Source organism: Balaenoptera physalus (assembly GCF_965194825.1).
Source record: "Balaenoptera physalus genome assembly, chromosome: 10".
Taxonomy (NCBI): Eukaryota; Metazoa; Chordata; class Mammalia; order Artiodactyla; family Balaenopteridae; genus Balaenoptera; species Balaenoptera physalus.
The window spans coordinates 450,729-461,563 of NC_138889.1; positions in this window are offsets into that span (position 1 = coordinate 450,729).

A 10,835-nucleotide genomic window follows, 5' to 3' on the forward strand; every position below is an offset into this window, starting at 1 on the left:
TTTAAAGCTGTTCCTTAAAACACTAATGCTTAGGAAATCTATTGGAGGCAGAAGCCGTCAAGGGTAGCCTAGGGTTAGGGTTAGGCTTAGGGTTAGGCTTAGGGTACGGCTTAGGGTACGGGTTCGGTGAGGGCTTCGGGTACTGCGTAGGGTATCGGTTAGGGTTAGGGTTAGGGTTAGTGTTAGGGTTAGGGCTCGGTTTAGGGTACGGTTTAGGATTAGGGTACGTCTTAGGGTTAGGGTAGGGGTTAGGGTTAGGGTACGCATTAGGGTTAGGGTAGTTATTAAACCTATCCCACTCTCTAGATACCCCTTAGCACGTAAAGGAATATTATTTGGGGGTCCAGCCATGGAGAAGAGTTTAGACACTAGGATAAGATAAGGAACACACCCATTATAAAGAAATCACATTAGGATTCTCTTTTTAAGCTGTTCCTTAAAACACTAGTGCTTAGGAAATCTATTGGAGGCAGAAGCAGTCAAGGGTAGCCTAGGGTTAGGGTTAGGCTTAGGGTACGGCTTAGGGTACGGCTTAGGGTATGGGTTCGGGGAGGGGTTCGGGTACGGCGTAGGGTATGGGTTAGGGTTAGGGTTAGGGTTAGTGTTAGGGTTAGGGCTCAGTTTAGGATACGGGTTAGGATCAGGGTACATGTTAGGATTAGGGTAGGGGTTAGGGTTAGGGTACGCGTTAGGGTTAGGGTAGTTATTAAACCTATCCCACTCTCTAGATACACCTTAGCACATAAACGAATATTATTTGGGGGTCCAGCCATGGAGAAGAGTTTTGACACTAGGATAAGATAAGGAACACACCCATTATAAAGAAATCACATTAGGATTCTCTTTTTAAGCTGTTCCTTAAAACACTAGTGCTTAGGAAATCTATTGGAGGCAGAAGCAGTCAAGGGTAGCCTAGGGTTAGGATTAGGCTTAGGGTACGGCTTAGGGTACGGCTTAGGGTACAGGTTCGGGGAGGGCTTCGGGTACGGCGTAGGGTATGGGTTAGGGTTAGGGTTAGGGTTAGTGTTAGGGTTAGGGCTCCGTTTAGGATACGGGTTAGGATTAGGTTACGTGTTAGGGTTAGGGTAGGGGTTAGGGTTAGGGTACGCATTAGGGTTAGGGTAGTTATTAAACCTATCCCACTCTCTAGATACCCCTTAGCACGTAAAGGAATACTATTTGCAGGTCCAGCCATGGAGAAGAGTTTAGACACTAGGATAAGATAAGGAACACACCCATTATAAAGAAATCACATTAGGATTCTCTTTTTAAGCTGTTCCTTTAAACACTAGTGCTTAGGAAATCTATTGGAGGCAGAAGCAGTCAAGGGTAGCCTAGGGTTAGGGTTAGGCTTAGGGTACGGCTTAGGGTACGGCTTAGGGTACGGGTTCGGGGAGGGCTTCTGGTACGGCGTAGGGTATGGGTTAGGGTTAGGGTTAGGGCTCCGTTTAGGGAACGGGTTAGGATTAGGTTACGTGTTAGGGTTAGGGTAGGGGTTAGGGTTCGGGTACACATTAGGTTTAGGGTAGTTATTAAACCTATCCCACTCTCTAGATACCCCTTAGCACGTAAAGGAATATTATTTGGGGGTCCAGCCATGGAGAAGAGTTTAGACACTAGGATAAGATAAGGAACACCCCCATTATAAAGAAATCACATTAGGATTCTCTTTTAAAGCTGTTCCTTAAAACACTAATGCTTAGGAAATCTATTGGAGGCAGAAGCAGTCAAGGGTAGCCTAGGGTTAGGGTTAGGCTTAGGGTTAGGCTTAGGGTACGGCTTAGGGTACGGGTTTGGTGAGGGCTTCGGGTACTGCGTAGGGTATCGGTTAGGGTTAGGGTTAGGGTTAGTGTTAGGGTTAGGGCTCGGTTTAGGGTACGGTTTAGGATTAGGGTACGTGTTAGGGTTAGGGTAGGGGTTAGGGTTAGGGTACGCATTAGGGTTAGGGTAGTTATTAAACCTATCCCACTCACTAGATACCCCTTAGCACGTAAAGGAATATTATTTGGGGGTCCAGCCATGGAGAAGAGTTTAGACACTAGGATAAGATAAGGAACACACCCATTATAAAGAAATCACATTAGGATTCTCTTTTTAAGCTGTTCCTTAAAACACTAGTGCTTAGGAAATCTATTGGAGGCAGAAGCAGTCAAGGGTAGCCTAGGGTTAGGGTACGGCTTAGGGTATGGCTTAGGGTACAGCTTAGGGTACGGGTTCGGGGAGGGGTTCGGGTACGGCGTAGGGTATGGGTTAGGGTTAGGGTTAGGGTTAGTGTTAGGGTTAGGGCTCAGTTTAGGATACGGGTTAGGATCAGGGTACATGTTAGGATTAGGGTAGGGGTTAGGGTTAGGGTACGCGTTAGGGTTAGGGTAGTTATTAAACCTATCCCACTCTCTAGATACACCTTAGCACGTAAACGAATATTATTTGGGGGTCCAGCCATGGAGAAGAGTTTTGACACTAGGATAAGATAAGGAACACACCCATTATAAAGAAATCACATTAGGATACTCTTTTTAAGCTGTTCCTTAAAACACTAGTGCTTAGGAAATCTATTGGAGGCAGAAGCAGTCAAGGGTAGCCTAGGGTTAGGTTTAGGCTTAGGGTACGGCTTAGGGTACGGCTTAGGGTACAGGTTCGGGGAGGGCTTCGGGTACGGCGTAGGGTATGGGTTAGGGTTAGGTTTAGGGTTAGTGTTAGGGTTAGGGCTCCGTTTAGGGTACGGGTTAGGATTAGGTTACGTGTTAGGGTTAGGGTAGGGGTTAGGGTTAGGGTACGCATTAGGGTTAGCGTAGTTATTAAACCTATCCCACTCTCTAGATACCCCTTAGCACGTAAAGGAATACTATTTGCAGGTCCAGCCATGGAGAAGAGTTTAGACACTAGGATAAGATAAGGAACACACCCATTATAAAGAAATCACATTAGGATTCTCTTTTTAAGCTGTTCCTTTAAACACTAGTGCTTAGGAAATCTATTGGAGGCAGAAGCAGTCAAGGGTAGCCTAGGGTTAGGGTTAGGCTTAGGGTACGGCTTAGGGTACGGCTTAGGGTACGGGTTCGGGGAGGGCTTCGGGTACGGCGTAGGGTATGGGTTAGGGTTAGGGTTAGGGCTCCGTTTAGGGAACGGGTTAGGATTAGGTTACGTGTTAGGGTTAGGGTAGGGGTTAGGGTTCGGGTACGCATTAGGTTTAGGGTAGTTATTAAACCTATCCCACTCTCTAGATACCCCTTAGCACGTAAAGGAATATTATTTGGGGGTCCAGCCATGGAGAAGAGTTTAGACACTAGGATAAGATAAGGAACACACCCATTATAAGAAATCACATTAGGATTCTCTTTTAAAGCTGTTCCTTAAAACACTAATGCTTAGGAAATCTATTGGAGGCAGAAGCAGTCAAGGGTAGCCTAGGGTTAGGGTTAGGCTTAGGGTTAGGCTTAGGGTACGGCTTAGGGTACGGGTTCGGTGAGGGCTTCGGGTACTGCGTAGGGTAACGGTTAGGGTTAGGGTTAGGGTTAGTGTTAGGGTTAGGGCTCGGTTTAGGGTACGGTTTAGGATTAGGGTACGTGTTAGGGTTAGGGTAGGGGTTAGGGTTAGGGTACGCATTAGGGTTAGGGTAGTTATTAAACCTATCCCACTCTCTAGATACCCCTTAGCACGTAAAGGAATATTATTTGGGGGTCCAGCCATGGAGAAGAGTTTAGACACTAGGATAAGATAAGGAACACACCCATTATAAAGAAATCACATTAGGATTCTCTTTTTAAGCTGTTCCTTAAAACACTAGTGCTTAGGAAATCTATTGGAGGCAGAAGCAGTCAAGGGTAGCCTAGGGTTAGGGTTAGGGTTAGGGTACGGCTTAGGGTACGGCTTAGGGTACGGGTTCGGGGAGGGGTTCGTGTACGGCGTAGGGTATGGGTTAGGGTTAGGGTTAGGGTTAGTGTTAGGGTTAGGGCTCAGTTTAGGATACGGGTTAGGATCAGGGTACATGTTAGGATTAGGGTAGGGGTTAGGGTTAGGGTACGCGTTAGGGTTAGGGTAGTTATTAAACCTATCCCACTCTCTAGATACACCTTAGCACCTAAACGAATATTATTTGGGGGTCCAGCCATGGAGAAGAGTTTTGACACTAGGATAAGATAAGGAACACACCCATTATAAAGAAATCACATTAGGATTCTCTTTTTAAGCTGTTCCTTAAAACACTAGTGCTTAGGAAATCTATTGGAGGCAGAAGCAGTCAAGGGTAGCCTAGGGTTAGGTTTAGGCTTAGGGTACGGCTTAGGGTACGGCTTAGGGTACAGGTTCGGGGAGGGCTTCGGGTACGGCGTAGGGTATGGGTTAGGGTTAGGGTTAGGGTTAGTGTTAGGGTTAGGGCTCCGTTTAGGGTACGGGTTAGGATTAGGTTACGTGTTAGGGTTAGGGTAGGGGTTAGGGTTAGGGTACGCATTAGGGTTAGGGTAGTTATTAAACCTATCCCACTCTCTAGATACCCCTTAGCACGTAAAGGAATACTATTTGCAGGTCCAGCCATGGAGAAGAGTTTAGACACTAGGATAAGATAAGGAACACACCCATTATAAAGAAATCACATTAGGATTCTCTTTTTAAGCTGTTCCTTTAAACACTAGTGCTTAGGAAATCTATTGGAGGCAGAAGCAGTCAAGGGTAGCCTAGGGTTAGGGTTAGGCTTAGGGTACGGCTTAGGGTACGGCTTAGGGTACGGGTTCGGGGAGGGCTTCGGGTACGGCGTAGGGTATGGGTTAGGGTTAGGGTTAGGGCTCCGTTTAGGGAACGGGTTAGGATTAGGTTACGTGTTAGGGTTAGGGTAGGGGTTAGGGTTCGGGTACGCATTAGGTTTAGGGTAGTTATTAAACCTATCCCACTCTCTAGATACCCCTTAGCACGTAAAGGAATATTATTTGGGGGTCCAGCCATGGAGAAGAGTTTAGACACTAGGATAAAATAAGGAACACACCCATTATAAGAAATCACATTAGGATTCTCTTTTAAAGCTGTTCCTTAAAACACTAATGCTTAGGAAATCTATTGGAGGCAGAAGCAGTCAAGGGTAGCCTAGGGTTAGGGTTAGGCTTAGGGTTAGGCTTAGGGTACGGCTTAGGGTACGGGTTCGGTGAGGGCTTCGGGTACTGCGTAGGGTAACGGTTAGGGTTAGGGTTAGGGTTAGTGTTAGGGTTAGGGCTCGGTTTAGGGTACGGTTTAGGATTAGGGTACGTGTTAGGGTTAGGGTAGGGGTTAGGGTTAGGGTACGCATTAGGGTTACTGTAGTTATTAAACCTATCCCACTCTCTAGATACCCCTTAGCACGTAAAGGAATATTATTTGGGGGTCCAGCCATGGAGAAGAGTTTAGACACTAGGATAAGATAAGGAACACACCCATTATAAAGATATCACATTAGGATTCTCTTTTTAAGCTGTTCCTTAAAACACTAGTGCTTAGGAAATGTATTGGAGGCAGAAGCAGTCAAGGGTAGCCTAGGGTTAGGGTTAGGCTTAGGGTACGGCTTAGGGTACGGCTTAGGGTACGGGTTCGGGGAGGGGTTCGGGTACGGCGTAGGGTATGGGTTAGGGTTAGGGTTAGGGTTAGTGTTAGGGTTAGGGCTCAGTTTAGGATACGGGTTAGGATCAGGGTACATGTTAGGATTAGGGTAGGGGTTAGGGTTAGGGTACGCGTTAGGGTTAGGGTAGTTATTAAACCTATCCCACTCTCTAGATACACCTTAGCACGTAAACGAATATTATTTTGGGGTCCAGCCATGGAGAAGAGTTTTGACACTAGGATAAGATAAGGAACACACCCATTATAAAGAAATCACATTAGGATTCTCTTTTTAAGCTGTTCCTTAAAACACTAGTGCTTAGGAAATCTATTGGAGGCAGAAGCAGTCAAGGGTAGCCTAGGGTTAGGGTTAGGCTTAGGGTACGGCTTAGGGTACGGCTTAGGGTACAGGTTCGGGGAGGGCTTCGGGTACGGCGTAGGGTATGGGTTAGTGTTAGTGTTATGGTTAGTGTTAGGGTTAGGGCTCCGTTTAGGGTACGGGTTAGGATTAGGTTACGTGTTAGGGTTAGGGTAGGGGTTAGGGTTAGGGTACGCATTAGGGTTAGGGTAGTTATTAAACCTATCCCACTCTCTAGATACCCCTTAGCACGTAAAGGAATATTATTTGGGGGTCCAGCCATGGAGAAGAGTTTAGACACTAGGATAAGATAAGGAACACACCCATTATAAAGAAATCACATTAGGATTCTCTTTTAAAGCTGTTCCTTAAAACACTAATGCTTAGGAAATCTATTGGAGGCAGAAGCAGTCAAGGGTAGCCTAGGGTTAGGGTTAGGCTTAGGGTTAGGCTTAGGGTACGGCTTAGGGTACGGGTTCGGTGAGGGCTTCGGGTACTGCGTAGGGTATCGGTTAGGGTTAGGGTTAGGATTAGTGTTAGGGTTAGGGCTCGGTTTAGGGTACGGTTTAGGATTAGGGTACGTGTTAGGGTTAGGGTACACATTAGGGTTAGGGTACACATTAGGGTTAGGGTAGTTATTAAACCTATCCCACTCTCTAGATACCCCTTAGCACAAAAAGGAATATTATTTGGGGGTCCAGCCATGGAGAAGAGTTTAGACACTAGGATAAGATAAGGAACACACCCATTATAAAGAAATCACATTAGGATTCTCTTTTAAAGCTGATCCTTAAAACACTAATGCTTAGGAAATCTATTGGAGGCAGAAGCAGTCAAGGGTAGCCTAGGGTTAGGGTTAGGCTTAGGGTACGGCTTAGGGTACGGGTTTGGGGAGGGGTTCGGGTACGGCGTAGGGTATGGGTTAGGGTTAGGGTTAGGGTTAGTGTTAGGATTAGGCCTCCGTTTAGGGTACGGGTTAGGATTAGGTTACGTGTTAGGGTTAGGGTAGGGGTTAGGGTTAGGGTACGCATTAGGGTTAGGGTAGTTATTAAACCTATCCCACTCTCTAGATACCCCTTAGCACGTAAAGGAATACTATTTGCAGGTCCAGCCATGGAGAAGAGTTTAGACACTAGGATAAGATAAGGAACACACCTATTATAAAGAAATCACATTAGGATTCTCTTTTTAAGCTGTTCCTTTAAACACTAGTGCTTAGGAAATCTATTGGAGGCAGAAGCAGTCAAGGGTAGCCTAGGGTTAGGGTTAGGCTTAGGGTACGGCTTAGGGTATGGCTTAGGGTACGGGTTCGGGCAGGGCTTCGGGTACGGCGTAGGGTATGGGTTAGGGTTAGGGTTAGGGCTCCGTTTAGGGAACGGGTTAGGATTAGGTTACGTGTTAGGGTTAGGGTAGGGGTTAGGGTTCGGGTACGCATTAGGTTTAGGGTAGTTATTAAACCTATCCCACTCTCTAGATACCCCTTAGCACGTAAAGGAATATTATTTGGGGGTCCAGCCATGGAGAAGAGTTTAGACACTAGGATAAGATAAGGAACACACCCATTATAAAGAAATCACATTAGGATTCTCTTTTAAAGCTGTTCCTTAAAACACTAATGCTTAGGAAATCTATTGGAGGCAGAAGCCGTCAAGGGTAGCCTAGGGTTAGGGTTAGGCTTAGGGTTAGGCTTAGGGTACGGCTTAGGGTACGGGTTCGGTGAGGGCTTCGGGTACTGCGTAGGGTATCGGTTAGGGTTAGGGTTAGGGTTAGTGTTAGGGTTAGGGCTCGGTTTAGGGTACGGTTTAGGATTAGGGTACGTCTTAGGGTTAGGGTAGGGGTTAGGGTTAGGGTACGCATTAGGGTTAGGGTAGTTATTAAACCTATCCCACTCTCTAGATACCCCTTAGCACGTAAAGGAATATTATTTGGGGGTCCAGCCATGGAGAAGAGTTTAGACACTAGGATAAGATAAGGAACACACCCATTATAAAGAAATCACATTAGGATTCTCTTTTTAAGCTGTTCCTTAAAACACTAGTGCTTAGGAAATCTATTGGAGGCAGAAGCAGTCAAGGGTAGCCTAGGGTTAGGGTTAGGCTTAGGGTACGGCTTAGGGTACGGCTTAGGGTATGGGTTCGGGGAGGGGTTCGGGTACGGCGTAGGGTATGGGTTAGGGTTAGGGTTAGGGTTAGTGTTAGGGTTAGGGCTCAGTTTAGGATACGGGTTAGGATCAGGGTACATGTTAGGATTAGGGTAGGGGTTAGGGTTAGGGTACGCGTTAGGGTTAGGGTAGTTATTAAACCTATCCCACTCTCTAGATACACCTTAGCACATAAACGAATATTATTTGGGGGTCCAGCCATGGAGAAGAGTTTTGACACTAGGATAAGATAAGGAACACACCCATTATAAAGAAATCACATTAGGATTCTCTTTTTAAGCTGTTCCTTAAAACACTAGTGCTTAGGAAATCTATTGGAGGCAGAAGCAGTCAAGGGTAGCCTAGGGTTAGGGTTAGGCTTAGGGTACGGCTTAGGGTACGGCTTAGGGTACAGGTTCGGGGAGGGCTTCGGGTACGGCGTAGGGTATGGGTTAGGGTTAGGGTTAGGGTTAGTGTTAGGGTTAGGGCTCCGTTTAGGATACGGGTTAGGATTAGGTTACGTGTTAGGGTTAGGGTAGGGGTTAGGGTTAGGGTACGCATTAGGGTTAGGGTAGTTATTAAACCTATCCCACTCTCTAGATACCCCTTAGCACGTAAAGGAATACTATTTGCAGGTCCAGCCATGGAGAAGAGTTTAGACACTAGGATAAGATAAGGAACACACCCATTATAAAGAAATCACATTAGGATTCTCTTTTTAAGCTGTTCCTTTAAACACTAGTGCTTAGGAAATCTATTGGAGGCAGAAGCAGTCAAGGGTAGCCTAGGGTTAGGGTTAGGCTTAGGGTACGGCTTAGGGTACGGCTTAGGGTACGGGTTCGGGGAGGGCTTCTGGTACGGCGTAGGGTATGGGTTAGGGTTAGGGTTAGGGCTCCGTTTAGGGAACGGGTTAGGATTAGGTTACGTGTTAGGGTTAGGGTAGGGGTTAGGGTTCGGGTACACATTAGGTTTAGGGTAGTTATTAAACCTATCCCACTCTCTAGATACCCCTTAGCACGTAAAGGAATATTATTTGGGGGTCCAGCCATGGAGAAGAGTTTAGACACTAGGATAAGATAAGGAACACCCCCATTATAAAGAAATCACATTAGGATTCTCTTTTAAAGCTGTTCCTTAAAACACTAATGCTTAGGAAATCTATTGGAGGCAGAAGCAGTCAAGGGTAGCCTAGGGTTAGGGTTAGGCTTAGGGTTAGGCTTAGGGTACGGCTTAGGGTACGGGTTTGGTGAGGGCTTCGGGTACTGCGTAGGGTATCGGTTAGGGTTAGGGTTAGGGTTAGTGTTAGGGTTAGGGCTCGGTTTAGGGTACGGTTTAGGATTAGGGTACGTGTTAGGGTTAGGGTAGGGGTTAGGGTTAGGGTACGCATTAGGGTTAGGGTAGTTATTAAACCTATCCCACTCACTAGATACCCCTTAGCACGTAAAGGAATATTATTTGGGGGTCCAGCCATGGAGAAGAGTTTAGACACTAGGATAAGATAAGGAACACACCCATTATAAAGAAATCACATTAGGATTCTCTTTTTAAGCTGTTCCTTAAAACACTAGTGCTTAGGAAATCTATTGGAGGCAGAAGCAGTCAAGGGTAGCCTAGGGTTAGGGTACGGCTTAGGGTATGGCTTAGGGTACAGCTTAGGGTACGGGTTCGGGGAGGGGTTCGGGTACGGCGTAGGGTATGGGTTAGGGTTAGGGTTAGGGTTAGTGTTAGGGTTAGGGCTCAGTTTAGGATACGGGTTAGGATCAGGGTACATGTTAGGATTAGGGTAGGGGTTAGGGTTAGGGTACGCGTTAGGGTTAGGGTAGTTATTAAACCTATCCCACTCTCTAGATACACCTTAGCACGTAAACGAATATTATTTGGGGGTCCAGCCATGGAGAAGAGTTTTGACACTAGGATAAGATAAGGAACACACCCATTATAAAGAAATCACATTAGGATACTCTTTTTAAGCTGTTCCTTAAAACACTAGTGCTTAGGAAATCTATTGGAGGCAGAAGCAGTCAAGGGTAGCCTAGGGTTAGGTTTAGGCTTAGGGTACGGCTTAGGGTACGGCTTAGGGTACAGGTTCGGGGAGGGCTTCGGGTACGGCGTAGGGTATGGGTTAGGGTTAGGTTTAGGGTTAGTGTTAGGGTTAGGGCTCCGTTTAGGGTACGGGTTAGGATTAGGTTACGTGTTAGGGTTAGGGTAGGGGTTAGGGTTAGGGTACGCATTAGGGTTAGCGTAGTTATTAAACCTATCCCACTCTCTAGATACCCCTTAGCACGTAAAGGAATACTATTTGCAGGTCCAGCCATGGAGAAGAGTTTAGACACTAGGATAAGATAAGGAACACACCCATTATAAAGAAATCACATTAGGATTCTCTTTTTAAGCTGTTCCTTTAAACACTAGTGCTTAGGAAATCTATTGGAGGCAGAAGCAGTCAAGGGTAGCCTAGGGTTAGGGTTAGGCTTAGGGTACGGCTTAGGGTACGGCTTAGGGTACGGGTTCGGGGAGGGCTTCGGGTACGGCGTAGGGTATGGGTTAGGGTTAGGGTTAGGGCTCCGTTTAGGGAACGGGTTAGGATTAGGTTACGTGTTAGGGTTAGGGTAGGGGTTAGGGTTCGGGTACGCATTAGGTTTAGGGTAGTTATTAAACCTATCCCACTCTCTAGATACCCCTTAGCACGTAAAGGAATATTATTTGGGGGTCCAGCCATGGAGAAGAGTTTAGACACTAGGATAAGATAAGGAACACACCCATTATAAGAAATCA